The sequence below is a fragment of the Schistocerca americana genome, chromosome 1, assembly GCF_021461395.2.
Source record: "Schistocerca americana isolate TAMUIC-IGC-003095 chromosome 1, iqSchAmer2.1, whole genome shotgun sequence".
NCBI classification, from domain to species: domain Eukaryota; kingdom Metazoa; phylum Arthropoda; class Insecta; order Orthoptera; family Acrididae; genus Schistocerca; species Schistocerca americana.
The window spans coordinates 1,178,281,488-1,178,299,261 of record NC_060119.1 but is presented as its reverse complement, the minus strand read 5'-3'; the positions used below and the strand labels follow the sequence as shown (position 1 = coordinate 1,178,299,261).

The 17,774-nt window shown below is 44.2% G+C and overlaps 1 protein-coding gene, 1 non-coding gene and 1 pseudogene across 2 annotated transcripts in view; all 3 read right to left on the bottom strand.

Moving 5' to 3' along the window:
• LOC124619658 (scoloptoxin SSD14) overlaps positions 1–17,774 on the bottom strand; it is a 531,056-nt gene that overhangs the window by 468,574 nt on the left and 44,708 nt on the right. The gene's annotated exons all lie outside the window — the stretch shown is intronic.
• On the bottom strand, positions 4,132–4,249 carry LOC124560074 (annotated as a pseudogene).
• Positions 13,764–13,837, bottom strand: Trnat-ugu. Its single transcript has one exon. It is a non-coding gene; the product is annotated as a tRNA-Thr (tRNA).

Genomic DNA, 17,774 nt, shown 5'->3' with positions numbered 1-17,774 from the left:
TGTACGCTTTTGGGCCACTGCAAACCCACAAGTGCTTCATGAACGACAACATTATGCTCCGAGGATTACAGCGTGGGCAGCAATTACCAGTCATGGACTTATTGGACCCTTTTTCTTTCAAGAAACTGTGAACAGCGAGCGTTATTTGAGCATGCTTCGCAATAGCTTCATTCCACAGCTTCTTGCTACTGCCTTGCCCTTCAACACGCAGTGGTTCATGCAAGATGGAGCAAGGCCAGATACTGCAAACATTGTGTTGGAGTTTTTACACGAGCATTTCGACATGCGGATCATTTCACTCAGGTTTCCAGGTCGGTTCAATGACGGACAAATTTGGCCCCCCAGTAGTCCAGACCTCAATCCATGTGACTTTTCTTTGTGGGTACCTGAAGAAAAAAATTTTCCCGAAACGTCCACGTGATTTAATGGATCTCAGAAGACGTATTCTTCAAGCTTGCAGTGAAATTACAGAAGACATATGCCGTAGGGTAATCACTAACTTCAGCGTTCGTTCGAAGGAAGTTAGGAAACGAAATGGTGGACATATTGAGCATGTGCTGAGCTAGAACAAATCTCCATGGACGGCTCTTCATTGTAGTATATGTTCCTTTCAGATTGGATTGACAATAAAGTTTATATTCAAAAACAAAATGGTAACATTTCGTGCGCCACCCTGTACATACAAGTGACGTAAGTGCTGGAAACAGGAGCACATCACGGAATCTTGTGATGTGGCTCCCAAACCTGCACACGATTAAAGGCTTATATTGTTGACGTCAATCTATTGTACAATTATGGAACATTTTTATGTTCGAGAATTGTGAAGTTTTTGGAGAATGAAAATCTTTACGAGAATCGGCATGAATCCCGCCAGTAGAGATCTTGGGAAACTCAGCTCGCTCTGTTCCTCCGAGAGATGAGTAGACAATGACGCTCAGCTTAAAGCCGTGTTCCTCGACTGCTGAAAGTCATCTGACACTGTTCCGCATTAACGCTTATTGAAAATATATATACTGGGTGATAAAAAAGTCAGTATAAATTTGAAAACTGAATAAATCACGGAATAATGTAGATAGAGAGGTACAAATCGACACAAGCTTGGAATGACATGGGGTTTTATTAGAACAAAAAAAAAAAAAAAAAAAAAAAAAAAAAAAAAAAATACAAAAGTTCAAAAAATGTCCGACAGATGGCGCTTCATCGGATCAGAATAGCAATAATTAGCATAACAAACTAAGACAAAACAAAGATGATGTTCTTTACAGGAAATGCTCAATATGTCCACCATCATTTCTCAACAATAGCTGTAGTCGAGGAATAATGTTGTGAACAGCACAGTAACGCATGCCCGGAGTTATGGTGAGGCATTGGCGTCGGATGTTGTCTTTCAGCATCCCTAGAGATGTCGGTCGATCACGATACACTTGCGACTTCAGGTAACCCCAAAACCAATAATCGCATGGACTGAAGTCCGGGGACCTGGGAGGCCAAGCATGACGAAAGTGGCGGCTGAGCACACGATCATCACCAAACGACGCGCGCAAGAGATCTTTCACGCGTCAAGCAATATGGGGGTGGAGCGCTATCCTGCATAAACGTCGTACGTTCCAGCAGGCGTTTATCAGCCAGGCTGGGGATGATGCGATTCTGTAACATATCGGCGTACCTCTCACCCGTCACGGTAGCAGTTACAAAACCAGAATCACCTATTTCCTCGAAGAAAAAAGGCCGGATAACGGTAGATGTGGTAAATCCAACACATACCGTGACTTTCTCGTCGTGCAGTGGAGTTTCCACGACAGTTCTAGGATTTTCGGTAGCCCAAATTCTGCAGTTGTGGGCGTTGACAGACACTCTGAGCGTGAAATGAGCTTCGTCGGTCCACAACACATTACTCAGCCAATCGTCACCTTCCGCCATCTTTTGAAACGCCCACACCGCAAATGCCCTCCGCTTCACTAAATCGCCAGGTAACAGTTCATGATGACGATGGATTTTGTGCGGATAGCATCGGAGGATACGCCCAAGTGGCAACGAAACAGTAGTGTACGGAATGCCAGTGCGACGTGTGCATAGACGAACCCGCTACACTCTCCATTTCTTCCTGAACTGTCTCAGCAGCATTACGCTCGGTCGCCCACTACGGGGTCTATCGTCTGAACAACCTGTGGCTTCGAACTTCCAAGTCATTCTCGTCACAGCTGCATTTGTCAACGGACCTATACCCGTTCGAATCCCCTTCCTATGGCGATAGAATCGTAACGCTGAACTAGCACATTCCCCATTCTGAAAATACAGCTTCACTAAAAAGAGTCTTTTCAGGTAACGTCAACGTGCTGCGACTGCTGGCGCATCTGATTCCTCTCCCCCTCCCCCCCTCTCCCCCCTCCTCCCCCTCTCCCCCTCTCCCCCTCTCCCCCTCTCCCCCCTACCCCCTCTCCCCCTCACCCCCCTCTCCCGCCCCTCTCTCCCCTCTCCCCCTCTCTCACCCCCTCTCCCCCCTCACCCCCCTCTCCACCCTCTGCTCCCCCTCTCTCTCTGTCTCTGTCTCTCTCTGTCTCTGTCTCTCTCTCTCTCTCTCTCTCTCTCGGTCTCTCTCTGTCTCTCTCTGTGTCTCTCCAGCGCCATCTGTCGGACATTTTGTGAACTTTGGTTTTTTTTTTGTTCTAATAAAACCCCATGTCATTCCAAGCATGTGTGTCAATTTTTACCTCTATCTAAATTATTCCGTGGTTTATTAAGTTTTCAAATTTATACTGACCTCTTGATCACCCAGTATATATATATTTCCACTAGCTTACTGAGCATCGGACCAGTTCCGCGAATGGACTCAAGACTTCCTAAATGGTACAAATGGCCCTGAGCACTATGGGACTTAACATCTGAGGTCATCAGTCCCCTAGACTTAGAACTACTTAAACCTAACTAACCCAAGGACATCACACACACATTCATGCCCGAGACAGGATTCGAACCTGCGACCATAGCAGCAGCGCTGTTCCGGACTGGAGCGGCTAGAGCCGCTCGGCCACAACGGCCGGCCAAGACTTCCTCGCAGATATAACTCAACACGTCGCTCTTCAAGGAACAAAATCGACAATGTAACTACATTTGGTACAGTTAAGAAATTTTATATGTATGAACACACGTTTTCATGCTTGGCACTATACATTTTTAATTACAACCAATTAAATCCTATGCTATGCGTAAGACTATTTGCTATGGTATTTGTAGAGAAAGCAATCGTAACATCCGAATTCTTGAACACTTTGTTTATCTTATCTGATATGGTCCCCATATACAGCATCTTCGCAAAAGTTCTCTTTTCGGATATTTTCGCCTGTCTGACGTGGATTTTCTGTTGTATCGTCTCTATTATATTTGCGTTATATCCATTAGATATCGCAATTTGCTTTAATATGTTAATCTGCTTCTGTCTCTGTTCCGGTATCAGTGGTATTCTGTTCAACCTATGTATCATTGTGAAGAGGAAAGCTTTCTTTTTATATCTTTTTTGGGTGGCATGACTTTGCAGGGATAATGGTATCTGTAGTGGTAGGCTTCCCATAGATGCCAGAGTTGTGGTCTCCATTATCGTTAAAAATAGTTAGGTCTAAATAATTTATAGATTTATGTTGTTCATGTTCAACCGTGAAAGTAAGTTTTAGGTGTATGCTGTTCAACATTTCCGTCAAATTATTTATCTCCTCTATTGTACCGTCAAATAATATTAGAATGTCATCAACATATAGCTTATAGTATATAATTTTCTGGCGTATGCACGGGTGACCTTCCAAAAACATAACTTCTTTATTATTGACGAAAATGTCGGCTATCGTTCCTGCCAGTGAATTGCCCATAGCCAAGTATAAAAACTTTTATACCAATGTTCCGGTGGCAGAAACAATCGACATTATTAAAGCACTCAAAGCACTCCGTCTTTAGGCCACGAGTGGCCTACAGGGACCATCCGACCGCCGTGTCATCCTCAGTGGAGGATGCGGATAGGACGGGCGTGGGGTCAGCACACCGCTCTTCCGGCCGTTATGATGGTATCCTTGACCAAAGCCGCTATTATTCGGTCGAGTAGCTCCTCCATTGGCATCACGGGGCTGAGTGCACCCCGAAAAATGGCAACAGCGCATGGCGGCCTGGATGGTCACCCATCCAAGTGCCGGCCAGGCCCAACAGCGCTTAACTTCGGTGATCTCACGGGAACCGGTGTGTCCACTGCGGCAAGGCCGTTGCCGAAATTATTAGAGAACACCTTATACACCATAAGGTCCTTAATTACGATGAAATAACTGAATTAATGAATCTTCTTGAGACAACCTTAAGTTTAACTATTTTTCGTTTAATGATCAGATATATCAGCAGAAAGACGGCCTGGCTATGGGCAGTTCACTGGCAGGAACGATAGCCGACATTTTCGTCAATAATAAAGAAATTATGTTTTTGAAAGGTCATCCGTGCATACGCCAGAAAATTACATACTATTAGCGATTATTTAAGCCCATACGAAGGGCTAGTATCGCATAGTTTCCTGCCGTTATGTAGGCAGAAGTGACACCACCAGCAGTCGACCAATGGGTAACATATTTTAAATTTACGTAATTTTAGCTGTTGTATAATGGAGTCTTTCTCACGGATATCTATAATTTCACAGTGTAAACGCCCAGAAGACGACCCCTACGTCGGGTTGAAACCGGTTGGCGGTATAATAATAATAATAAAAGCTATTAAGACCGTTTTTGAATAAATGATTAATCATACTAATCGCTGCTTCATCTCCACAGCCATATTGTCCAAAAATCGTTGAATGGATGCTCACAAACTCCAGCGGCAGACGTTAGAAGAGAGGCGCTCTGCATCACGGAGAAGATTGTACTAAATTTTTGAGAGAGCACTTTCCGGGTAGAGTAGCACAGAGCGAGAGCACCAGCAGCAGCGAGTACTGTTTGTATAAAGCGTTTATTTTGCATTTTGTTTACGACCTTCCACTAAGGAAGGGATTCTATTTGTGTTTATCTGCTCTGCATAGTAACTAACAGTTCTTGATAAAACTTTACGTAGTTTTCGCGTTAGATTTCTTAGTGTTTTCTTGATCGTTTAGAACAGAAAGCGCCCTAAAACTGTCTTTTGTTTGTTTCGCGGCCGTTAGCCACTAGTCACTTGAATCAGCAGTTGTCTTGTGACAGCCAGAGCGAGAGCACCAGCAGCAGCGAGTACTGTTTGTATAAAGCGTTTTTGTACTTATTTGCTGCGCTTAGCTTTTAAATAGTTTTTCTGGGAAAACCTAGCGTAGTTTTCGCGTCTCGTATTTCAGTGAGTGTTTCTTGATTATCAGAGTAGCTCATCAGAAGATTATCTTGGGAATTTGTCACCGTATAGAGTAGGGTAAACATAGTCATGTGTAGGGACTGTGGGTGTTGTGAGCGGACGCAAGGAGAATTGGCCACTCTTCGGGGGCAGATGGAGGCTTTGTCTGTTAGGCTCATCGAGCTCGAGGCCCAGGCGTCGGCTCGTAGTGGCGTTGGGGCAACTGTGGTGAGACCTATGCCTACTTCGGTGGCCTTGGAATCACATGGAACCCCTGATGTCGCTGCGTCTTCCGGCAGTGAGCATCTTACCGGTCAGCCATCACTCCAGGGTGAATGGCGGACAGTGGTGGGCTCGCGCGTGCCTGGCCGAAAGGCGAAGGTGGGATCTGGCCGCGTGGCAGCTGCCTTACCCCTTTCCAACAGGTACGGGGTGCTTCCTAGTGGTGATGACATCGTTTCCGAGCCACCACAGGATGTCTCGCCTGTTGGGCCAGTGGCCGATTCTCCGGCAAGGTCCCGACAGTCACAGAGGGCGGGCCTATTAGTTATAGGAAGCTCCAACGTTAGGCGGGTTATGGAGCCCCTTAGGAAAATAGCGGGTAGGTCGGGGAAGAATGCCAGTGTGCACTCGGTGTGCTTGCCGGGGGGTCTCGTCCGTAATGTGGAGGAGGCCCTTCCGGCAGCTATTGAACGCACTGGGTGTGACCGGCTGCAGATAGTAGCACATGTCAGAACGAATGACGCCTGCCGCTTGGGTTCTGAGGCCATCCTTGGTTCCTTCCGGCGGCTGGCTGATTTGGTGAAGACAACCAGCATCGCACGCGGAGTGCAAGCTGAGCTTAATATCTGCAGCATAGTGCCCAGAGTCGATCGCGGTCCTCTGGTTTGGAGCCGTGTGGAGGGTCTAAACCAGAGGCTCAGACGACTCTGCGACTATAATGGTTGCAAATTCATCGACCTCCGTTATTGGGTGGAGAACTGTAGGGCCCCCCTAGACAGGTCAGGCGTGCACTACACACCGGAAGCAGCTACTAGGGTAGCAGAGTACGTGTGGCGTGCACACGGGGGATTTTTAGGTTAGAGGGACCCCCCCTTGGGCGAAACGATAAAATACCTGACGGCTTACCAGAGAGGACATTATCATCGTTGATAAAGAACGTCCGTCCTCAGAGACCAAAAACAGGAAAAGTTAACGTAATATTGGTAAACTGCAGGAGTATCCAGGGCAAGGTTCCTGAATTAGTATCTCTTATTGAAGGAAATAGTGCGCATATAGTATTAGGAACGGAAAGTTGGTTAAAACCGGAAGTGAACAGTAACGAAATCCTAGACACAGAATGGAATATATACCGCAAGGATAGGATAAACGCCAACGGTGGAGGAGTATTTATAGCAGTAAAGAATTCAATAATATCCAGTGAAGTTATTAGCGAATGCGAATGTGAAATAATCTGGGTTAAGTTAAGCATCAAAGGTGGGTCAGATATGATAGTCGGATGCTTCTATAGACCACCTGCATCAGCAACCGTAGTAGTTGAGCGCCTCAGAGAGAACCTGCAGAACGTCGCGAAGAAGTTTCGTGATCATACTATTGTAATAGGGGGAGACTTCAATCTACCAGGTATAGAATGGGATAGTCACACAATCAGAACTGGAGCCAGGGACAGAGACTCTTGTGACATTATCCTGACTGCCTTGTCCGAGAATTACTTCGAGCAGATAGTTAGAGAACCAACTCGTGAAGCTAACGTTTTAGACCTCATGGCAACAAATAGACCGGAACTTTTCGAGTCCGTGAATGTAGAAGAGGGTATCAGTGATCATAAGTCAGTGGTTGCATCAATGACTACAAGTGTAATAAGAAATGCCAAGAAAGGAAGGAAAATATATTTGCTTAACAAGAGTGATAGGGCACAAATCGCAGAATATCTGAGTGACCACCATCAAACGTTCATTTCTGAGGAAGAGGATGTGGAACAAAAATGGAAAAAATTCAGAAACATCGTCCAGTACGCCTTAGATAAGTTCGTACTGACTAAGGTCCAAAGCGAGGGGAAAGATCCACCGTGGTATAACAATCATGTACGAAAGGTACTACGGAAACAAAGAAAGCTTCATCATAGGTTTAAGAGTAGTCGAATCATAGCTGATAAGGAAAAGCTGAACGAAGCGAAAAAGAGCGTAAAGAGAGCAATGGGAGAAGCATTCAACGAATTCGAACATAAAACATTGGCAAACAATCTAAACAAGAACCCTAAAAAGTTTTGGTCATATGTAAAATCGGTAAGCGGATCTAAATCCCCTATTCAGTCACTCGTTGACCACGATGGCACCGAAACAGAGGACGACCGAAGAAAGGCAGAAATACTGAATTCAGTGTTCCGAAACTGTTTCACTGCGGAAAATCGTAACACGGTCCCTGACTTCAGCCGTCGCACGGACGCCAAAATGGAAAATATTGAAATAAACGATATTGGAATTGAAAAACAACTGCTATCACTTAGTAGCGGAAAAGCATCCGGACCAGACGAGATACCCTTAAGATTCTACAGTGATTATGCTAAAGAACTTGCCCCCTTTCTATCAGCAATTTATCGTAGATCGCTGGAAGAACGTAAAGTACCTAGCGACTGGAAGAAAGCGCAGGTCGTTCCCATTTTCAAGAAGGGTCATAAATCAGATGCGAATAATTATAGGCCTATTTCGCTTACGTCAATCTGTTGTAGAATAATGGAACATGTTTTGTGTTCTCGTATTATGACGTTCTTAGATAATACAAATCTCCTTCATCATAACCAACATGGATTCCGCAAACAGAGATCATGTGAAACTCAGCTCGCCCTATTTGCCCAAGAAATTCACAGTGCCGTAGACACTGGCGAGCAGATTGATGCCGTATTCCTGGACTTCAGGAAGGCATTTGATACGGTTCCGCACTTACGTTTAGTGAAAAAAATACGAGCTTACGGAATATCGGACCAGGTTTGTGATTGGATTCAGGATTTCCTAGAAGAAAGAACACAACATGTCATTCTTAACGGTTCAAAATCTGCAGATGTAGAGGTAATTTCGGGAGTACCGCAGGGAAGCGTGATAGGACCTTTATTGTTTACAATATACATAAATGACTTAGTTGACAACATCGGTAGCTCCGTGAGGCTATTTGCAGATGACACGGTTGTCTACAAGAAAGTAGCAACATCAGAAGACTCGTACGTACTCCAGGAGGACCTGCAGAGGATTAATGCATGGTGCGACAGCTGGCAGCTTTCCCTAAACGTAGATAAATGTAATATAATGCGCATACATAGGGGCAGAAATCCATTCCAGTACGATTATGCCATAGGTGGTAAATCATTGGAAGCGGTAACGACCGTAAAATACTTAGGAGTTACTATCCGGAGCGATCTGAAGTGGAATGATCACATAAAACAAATAGTGGGAAAAGCAGGCGCCAGGTTGAGATTCATAGGAAGAATTCTAAGAAAATGTGACTCATCGACGAAAGAAGTAGCTTACAAAACGCTTGTTCGTCCGATTCTTGAGTATTGCTCATCAGTATGGGACCCTTACCAGGTTGGATTAATAGAAGAGATAGACATGATCCAGCGAAAAGCAGCGCGATTCGTCATGGGGACATTTAGTCAGCGCGAGAGCGTTACGGAGATGCTGAACAAGCTCCAGTGGCGGACACTTCAAGAAAGGCGTTACGCAATACGGAGAGGTTTATTATCGAAATTACGAGAGAGCACATTCCGGGAAGAGATGGGCAACATATTACTACCGCCCACATATATCTCGCGTAATGATCACAACGAAAAGATCCGAGAAATTAGAGCAAATACGGAGACTTACAAGCAGTCGTTCTTCCCACGCACAATTCGTGAATGGAACAGGGAAGGGGGGATCAGATAGTGGTACAATAAGTACCCTCCGCCACACACCGTAAGGTGGCTCGCGGAGTATAGATGTAGATGTAGATATTGCTTCCCCCTACACTGAAGCGCCAGAGAAACTGGTATAGACATGCGTATTCAAATACAGAGATATATAAACAGGCAGAACACGGCGCTGCGGTCGGCAACGCCTACATAAGACAAGTGTGACGCAGTTGTTAGGTCGGTTACTGCTGATACAACGGCAAGTTATCAAGATTTCAGTGACTTTGAACGTGGCGTTACACTCGGCGCACAAGCGATGGGACACAGCGTCTCCGAGGTAGCGATAAAGTGCGGATTTTCCCGTACGACCATTTCACTCACGACTGCACCATGAATATCAGGAATCCGGTAAAAAATCAAATCTTAGACATCGCTGTGGCCGGAAAAAGATGCTGCAAGAACGGGACCAACGACGACCGAAAAGAATCGTTCAACGTGACAGAAGCGTAACCCTTCCGCAGACTGCTGCAGATTTCAATGCTGGGCCATCAACAAGTGTCGGTGCGAACCATTCAGCGAAACTTCATCGATAAGGGCTTTCGAAGCCGAAGGCCCATTCCTGTACCCTTGATGATTGCAGACACAAAGCTTTATGCCTCGCCTGGACACGTCAACACTGACACTGGACCTTTGATGACTGGGACCATGTTGTCTGGTCGGATGAGTCTCGTTTCAAGTTTTATCGAGCGGATGGACGTGTACGGTCAACCGCATGAATCCATGGACCCTGAATTCAGCAGGGGACAGTTGAAGTTGGTGGAGGCTCTGTAATGGTGTGGGGCAGTTGGAGTGATATGGGACTTCTGACACGTCTAGATACGACTCCGATGGGTGACAATTACGTGAGTATCCTGTCTGATCACGTGCATCCATTCATATCCATTGTGGATTCTGACTGACTCTGACAATTCCAGTAGGACAATGCGACACCATACGTCCAGAATTACTACACAGTTATTCCAAGAACAATCTTCTGAGTTTAAAACACTTCCGCTGGCCACCAAACTCCCCAGACATGAACATTATTCAGCATATCTGTGATGCCTTCCAACGTGCTATTCGGAAGAGACTTCCACCCCCACGTACTCTTACTGATTTATGGACAGCCCTGCAGGATTCATGGTGTCAGTGCCCTCCACACTACTTCAGAAATTAGTCGACTCCATGCCAAGTCGTGTTGCGGCACTTCCGCGTGCTCCCGGGGACCCTACAAGATATTAGGCCGGTGTACCAGCTTCTTTGGCTCTTCAGTGTATATACGTCTCGCGAAATCAGCACGGCGAGAAAATTCTGGAAAATACAGCTAACACAGAGGCTTACCGACAATCTTTCTTCACTAGCACCATTCGGGAATGCAAAAGGGAATGGGGATCAGTTAGTGGTACCTCAAGTACGCTCCGCCACACTCCGATTGGTGGCTTGCGGAGTATTGACGTAGTTTCGGTGCAGAAACATTCTACTGCACTCCACAAGCCACCTTACAATCACTTCCTCCTTCCTGTTTAGTGAATGAAAGACAAGATTACCGAGTGTAGAACCAGGTTTGTGTCTGGATTGAAGACTTACTAGGATGTAGAACTCGACACGTTATACTTAACGGAACAGAGCAGGACTTAAAAGAAAAATCGAGATACGCTCATAGGATTTATCGACGTGGAATGATGCAAAATATTTGAAATTCTGATAAAAATGGGACTAAGCTATGGGGAAAGGTGGGTACTATGCAGTACATACAAGAATCCATATGGAAAAATAAGAATGGGATACCAAGAAAAAGGTACTCTGATAAGACAGGGTATAAGACAGGAGTGTCGTCTTTCTCCCCTACTGTTCAATCTATACATCAACGAAGCATTGATGGAAATAAATGAAAGCTTCAAGAGTGGGATTCAGATTCACGGTGAAAGAATACCAATAATAAAATTTGCTGATTACATTGCTCTCCTCAGTGGAAGTGAGGAACAATTACACGATCTGTTGATTGATGGAATGAACACAAAACGGACTGAGAGTAAACTGAACAAGAGAGTAATGAGGAGTAGAAGAAATGAGATTAGCGATGAATTTAACATCAATTTTGGTAACGACGAAGTAGACGATCTGAAGGAACTCTGCTATTGTGGGAGCAAAATAACACACGAGAGACAACACTAGGAGGATATAAAAAGCAGGTTAACACAAAGATGGCAGTCCTGGGCAAGGGAAGCCATGTTCGTGTGACTGATTTGTTGTTGGTATGACTCTATTTGTTGTACAGAATTGAATATAGTGTTTTTTCCTCAATTTTTAGGGATAGACAGTTTTCAGACAACCATTTAATAATTCACTGTAAAATATCACTAACAATCTCCTCAGTTGCTTTCCTTCCAATGGGATTTATTTAAGGCAAGGATTGTCTGGAAAAAGTACCAATTCTGCTTGTTGGATGTTAAATGGAATGTCATTCATTTATATAAAGAATAGAAGTGGACCCAAAATTGAAACCTGTGCGACTCAATTGGTGGTCTCTCACCAGTCACTAAAATTTCGCTGGCCGTTATGGCCGAGCGGTTGTAGGCGCTTCAGTCCTAAACAGCGCTGCTGCTATGGTCGCAGGTTCGAATCCTGCCTCGTTAATGGATGTGTGTGATGTCCTTAGGTTAGTTAGGTTTAAGTAGTTCTAAGTCCAGGGGACTGATGACGTCAGATGTTAAATTCCATAGTGCGTAGAGCCATTTGAAACATTTTGAACTAAAATTTTCTTCCCTTTCAACACGGTCTGAATTATTCAGAGCAGCTTTTTGCCTTTGTTTGTTAAGTACGATTCAAACCAGTTGTGTGTAAAGTGATCAATCGAATAAAACTTACGTTTTTTAAAGTATGTAACATGATGTACAGAATCAGACACGGCGGAAAGATCATAAAAAATACCAACTGGTGATATTTTATTATTCAAAACTTGTAATAAACTGTTTCTATATAAATGTGAGACTACTTTTGAGTCCATTACTATTCGAAAATTTTGGAAAAAGATATCTCTAAGGTAATTGGACGATAATCATTTACATGTTTCTTGTCGCCTTCCTTACAAACAGACTTGACAACTGCCTATTTTAACCTGTCTAGAAAAATTCCCTGTTGCACCGATCAGCCAGGACATTATGATCATCGATCTACTATCGATATAAATCCGTGCAGACGATAGCAGCGCCACCAGGTGAAGAATGACTACTAGTCAGACACACGCACGATGCGTACTGTCCGTGTGTAGAATGGGGAAGGCGCGCGATGAATCAAAGTCTGACCGAGGGAAGATTGTCATGGCCCGGAGAACAGGCACGAACGTTTCGGAAACTGCACGATTTGTCGGGTGTTTGAGGAATGCTGTGGTGAGTGTCTTCAACACGTGGCGAAACCAAGGTGAACCACGTCCAGACGTCGTAGGGTTGCGCGGCCACCCCTTATTACAGAAGTCGGACGTCGTAGGCTGGACACATTGATAAAACAGGACAGGCGGCGAACTCTGGTGGAACTAGCACCAGAATTTGATGCTGGACAGAGTACAAGAGTGTCTGAACACACAGTGCACCGAACACTGCTAACGATGGGCCGCCGCAGCCGACGACCCATGCATGTGCCAATGTCAACACCACATCGGCAGCTACGACAAATGGGCACGTGACCATCGGCACTGGACGTTGTCGCAGTAACAGAGCGTTATGTGATATGATGAACTCCGGTATCTTCTTCATCATGCGATGGGAGGGCGCGAATGTGTCATCTTCAAAGGGATCAGATACGTGACGCCTGTACTGCGTGACGGAGACAAGCTGGCGGTGGCTCCATTATGTTCTGGGGAACATTCACGAAGGCATCCATGGCTCTAGTGGAGCTCAGCAAGGCACTTGCCTCCCAAGGAGTATTGTATAATGATTGCTGCCTACGTACACCCCTTAATGGCGACCGTGATTTCCGATGGCAGTAACATTTTTCGGCAAGATAATGCGCTGTGCCAAAAGGCCAGGAGTGTGTCGGAGTGGTTCGAGGTGGCGAGTTCCAAGTGATGAGCTGCCCCCCCCCCACTCGCTATGTCTGAGCTCGATCGAAGAAATCTGGGATGTGATTGAACAACGTGGTGTCATGACCCCATTGGCCCCCTTTCCAGAATTTACGGGAGTTAAATGACTTGTGCGTGCAGGTATGGTGTCAACTCCCTCCAGCGACCTAGCATACGGCCTCATTGGTTCCATACCACAACGCGTCGCCACTATTATCCGTGCCAAAGGTGGACATACGGGCTATCAGGTAGGTGGTTGTAATGCTCTGGCTGATCAGTGTATTTCAGTAAGGCATTACTTATTGAGTTAGAATTTCTTTTCAGAATTCTGTTTGAAATTCCATCAGTACCATATGAGCCTTTGTCGTTTGGAATTTTTGCAATTCTAAATTAAAATTAATTGAAACCCGCAGCTGCGGACAGGTGTTGTTGATATATACCTCGATGGGAACAGCTGAAAATGCGTACCCCGACCGGGACCCGAACCCAGGATCTCCTGCTTACAAGGCAGACGCTCTATCCATCTGAGCCACCGAGGACACAGATGAATAGCGCGACTGCAGAGAACACTTACTATCTTCATATATAGTTAAATGGATACCCGGCCATTGACCTTCTTCTGTGCGAATGCGTACAGGTTGCCCGAAATCTTACGGGGATCGTCACCTAAGTGTGCACGAGTAATGAGTGGATGGGCAAATATCTATTAGGAACATTACCTATGTAGATTGTGGACAATTGGGAATGTGGGTCTCACGAGAAGCGAGCAAGGGATAAGTCCCTGCAGTCGCGCTATTCATCTGTGTCCTCGGCGGCTCAATGGATAGAGCGTCTGCCATGTAAGCCGAAAATTCTGGGTTCGGGTCCCGGTCGGGGCACACATTTTCAGTTGTACCCATCGAGGTATATCGACACCTGTCGGCAGCTGAGGGTTTCAATTATCATTTTTTCTAGAGAAGCTGGACGGTCATCAATGGCATCTGTTCTTTCGAGAACAGTTACTACATATTTTACAGTTCTATTAATTTCAGTTGAAGATGTTGGTGCTACTTCTACTTGCTTAAAATTCTTTGGAATACTATTTTTAATCTTTCCTCTTGTTATTCCAACCAAAGCATTTAAAAACCTACTCTTGCTGCTACATTTAAAAAGCGATTGTTAAAAAGCAGTTGCAGCTTGAGAATTATCAGTCACAACATGCCACTTAGTTTAACTGTCATGGTACCTTGCTCGTAGAGTGGCTGTACTGTCCTCCGTTAGATAGTATCCCATATAGTTTTAATCTTATTATCTGCATTATTAATTTCTATTAAGACGTTCATAATTCTGGACATTTTAATGACTTTCTTTAAATTATAATAGTATTTTTTGCAGTTTGGAAGTAATGTCGGATCTTCCTTATACCGGCCTTTGTATAAATTCCCCTTGTAATATAATTGGGATTTCCATAGTATGAAAGCTGTGAGTACCCTTGGAAAGGCATTCACCTATCTGTATATTAAATGATCAACTTATGAGATGAGACCTATTCTTTGAAAGACATTTGTTTTATATAATTTACGTAACTGTAAAGATGCGCATCTAGCGCGGACGCTAATACATCGATTGCGCAGTCAAACAAGCATTTTAACAGAAGCTGAACTGAACGTTCCGCTTCGATCTAAATAAAAGATGACAGTAAAAACTTTTGTAGATCTTCAGTTTTTATCGTACTTCTGCTTGTAATGTGAAAGCGTAAAGAAGGTCGTCTTTAAGCTATATTAGTGAGCGGTCTTGCCAGCATGCAGACAACATTATTAATTAAGAAAATTCGAGTAATTTGTGTTTGATACTGTAAACCGGCAAGTTATTGTTATGAAGCTGTTGAACGGTGCAAGAATTGTCTTGAAGGAAGGAGAAAAGTAATGATTGTAATTTGTGACGAAAAAGTGAACCAAGGAGCTAGCACAGGACAGGCTGAAAGCTGATCGCACCATACAGTTAGAAAAGTACTTATGTAAGTAATACTGTTTATAAGTAAGCCCTAATTGCTTGTGAGAATTGTTTGAATATATTTAGTGTTTACCAGATTTCCTATTCTATTCTTTTCCATTATATTTTTTTACCTCCATGTCATATTATTTTTGTAAATATCAAACAGCCCTTACTACAGCAGAGAATACTGCGGCATCCTGGTAGTAAACAGAAGGCCGCTCCTTGTCTTCTATACAACTCATAGCTGCCCCGTTGATTAATGATTTCATTTGCAAATGCAATTTTTTTTATTGTTCACTGTTAAAGGTCCCTTAGGTGATTATAAATTTCATACTGATTACGTAAAGAAATCCGGGTTGTTCTTTTCCAAATTGCAGAAGCTTTTGCGTAATCAAAAACTAGCCGCCTCCTGACAACGATCAGGAGCCGACCAGAAGACGGACGTCTTCGACCGCTTTCGTGTTCCCTGTAGCAAAGCTGTTGTAACTGGGAACACGACATTCTAGTATGAAACACAATATATACGTAATTATCAGATTAAAACTGAAAGAATTGAAATATATTTAACTTATTTGTTTTTTTTCTTTTATCATACTAGACCCTCTTCCTCTTGCACTGGAATGCAGCCAACTAATAACTGAGGACGTACGGTGCAAGTGCTACTCTGAGATGAAGAGTTTTGCACAGTAGAGGAATTCATGGCGGGTCGTATCGAACTGGGCATACAAACAGAAAAGGCAACACCTAATGAATACACCGGTTCGCGAAACGTGGATGAATGTATATCCGTAGACTTCAGCACGAAATGCGGAGTTGCAGAATACGTGGTGACACAGAAAATTCTCGCCCTCCAAGGTGAGTAATTTGCTCTGGTCTTTGTCCTGTGGGTAAGGCCAGGCCAGAGCAGAATTCGCCCACTCGTGTGTGGAGGTGCCCCGTCACGCCACGCCGTGTTTCGCCTCTAACCGCGGCGAGTCGCCGGTCTGCGGCCAGCCACGTACTCATGACTTTTTTTGCCCCCAGTGCGGCGACAGCGGTCGTTGCGCAATCTTTTCGACGACTCCCAATTGTGCGGCCGCAGGGCCCGAGCAGCGGCAAGTGACGCAACACGTCAGAAGTCTGACGTCGCGGTCAGGCAGCCTCGTTCCGATACTGTCAGGGGTGTCGCAACGGAGCCGATTAGAAATCTGCAAATGCCTGCGTGGAGGCCGGCAATAGGTGTGAGGCAGGTAAGCGTGTCTACCGCAAGTTGTGAAGTGTATGTCAATCAAAATTTTTCATCGATAGTCCAGAGATTGTCGTTAATAATCTGTCAAGCACAAATTTTATTAATTTTCTATATCATTGAGTCATTACGTCTCAAATGTACACAAAAATGCTCCGGAAGAGCAGCGAGAGAGAGACGGAGAGAGAGCGAGAAAGAAAACCTGTCAACGCATCATTGACTCGCTGTGAATGTTAATAAACATACAAAACAGAAGTCGGCAAACGTAATCCGGGAGACACTAGGAGACAAAAATCTCAAACCTAAAATGTATCGGGAGATATCTCGACCTTTCAAAGTACAGCTGTCAGGCAAGAAGATGGTTTATATCCACTTCTTTTCAGCTGTGACATGGAGAAAATTGTAAGATAGGGAAAAGCAATAAAGGCGTTGCTACAAACTGCTAAGCACTTGTGGATGGTTTTGTTGTACTTTCTGAAAGCCTGACAGATGTAGCAGTGCAAATAAGCGTTCGTTAAGAGATGGCCAACGTAATGGGCTTAAGAATCTCTACAGAAAAATAAATAAATAAAAACATTACGAGAAATGTAAAAGCTACTCCATAATATTTAATAACAGATATTGGGGAACATTTTGTACATGGCTGCACGTTCAGAGACAGTGAATAGTTTCAACTGAAAGAAAACAGCCCTCGGTCACTATTTTTAATCAATTAACAGGGTTTCAACACTGCTAGGAGTGTCTTCCTCAGAATTTAAATCAAATAATGACCTATAACATGGTCACAGAATTATGACTAAAAACGTATGATACAGAGTGTAAGTACAGAGTCATCGTGAAAGACTGGCAGTACTTATATGTCATTTATAAAATAATAAATATGCCAAAAGGGCACTAGTCCCAAAGATATTTACGATAAAAAATTGTGATGGCGAGCCACTAAGGGCTGCTCGTTACTTACGCGGTTGCAGGTTGCAAACGGACTGAGGTGCCCATTTGCAACCTGTAACCGCGTAAGTAACGAGCAGCCCTTAGTGGCTCGCCATCACAATTTTTTATCTTAAATATCTTTGGGACTAATGCCCTTTTGGCATATTTATTATTTTATAAATGACATATAAGTACTGCCAGTCTTTGACGATGACTCTGTAATTATACTCTGTTTCATACGTTTTTAGTCATAATTCTGTGACCATGTTATAGGCCATTATTTGATTTAAATTCTGAGGAAGACACTCCTAGCAGTGTTGAAACTCGGTTAATTGATTAAAAATAGT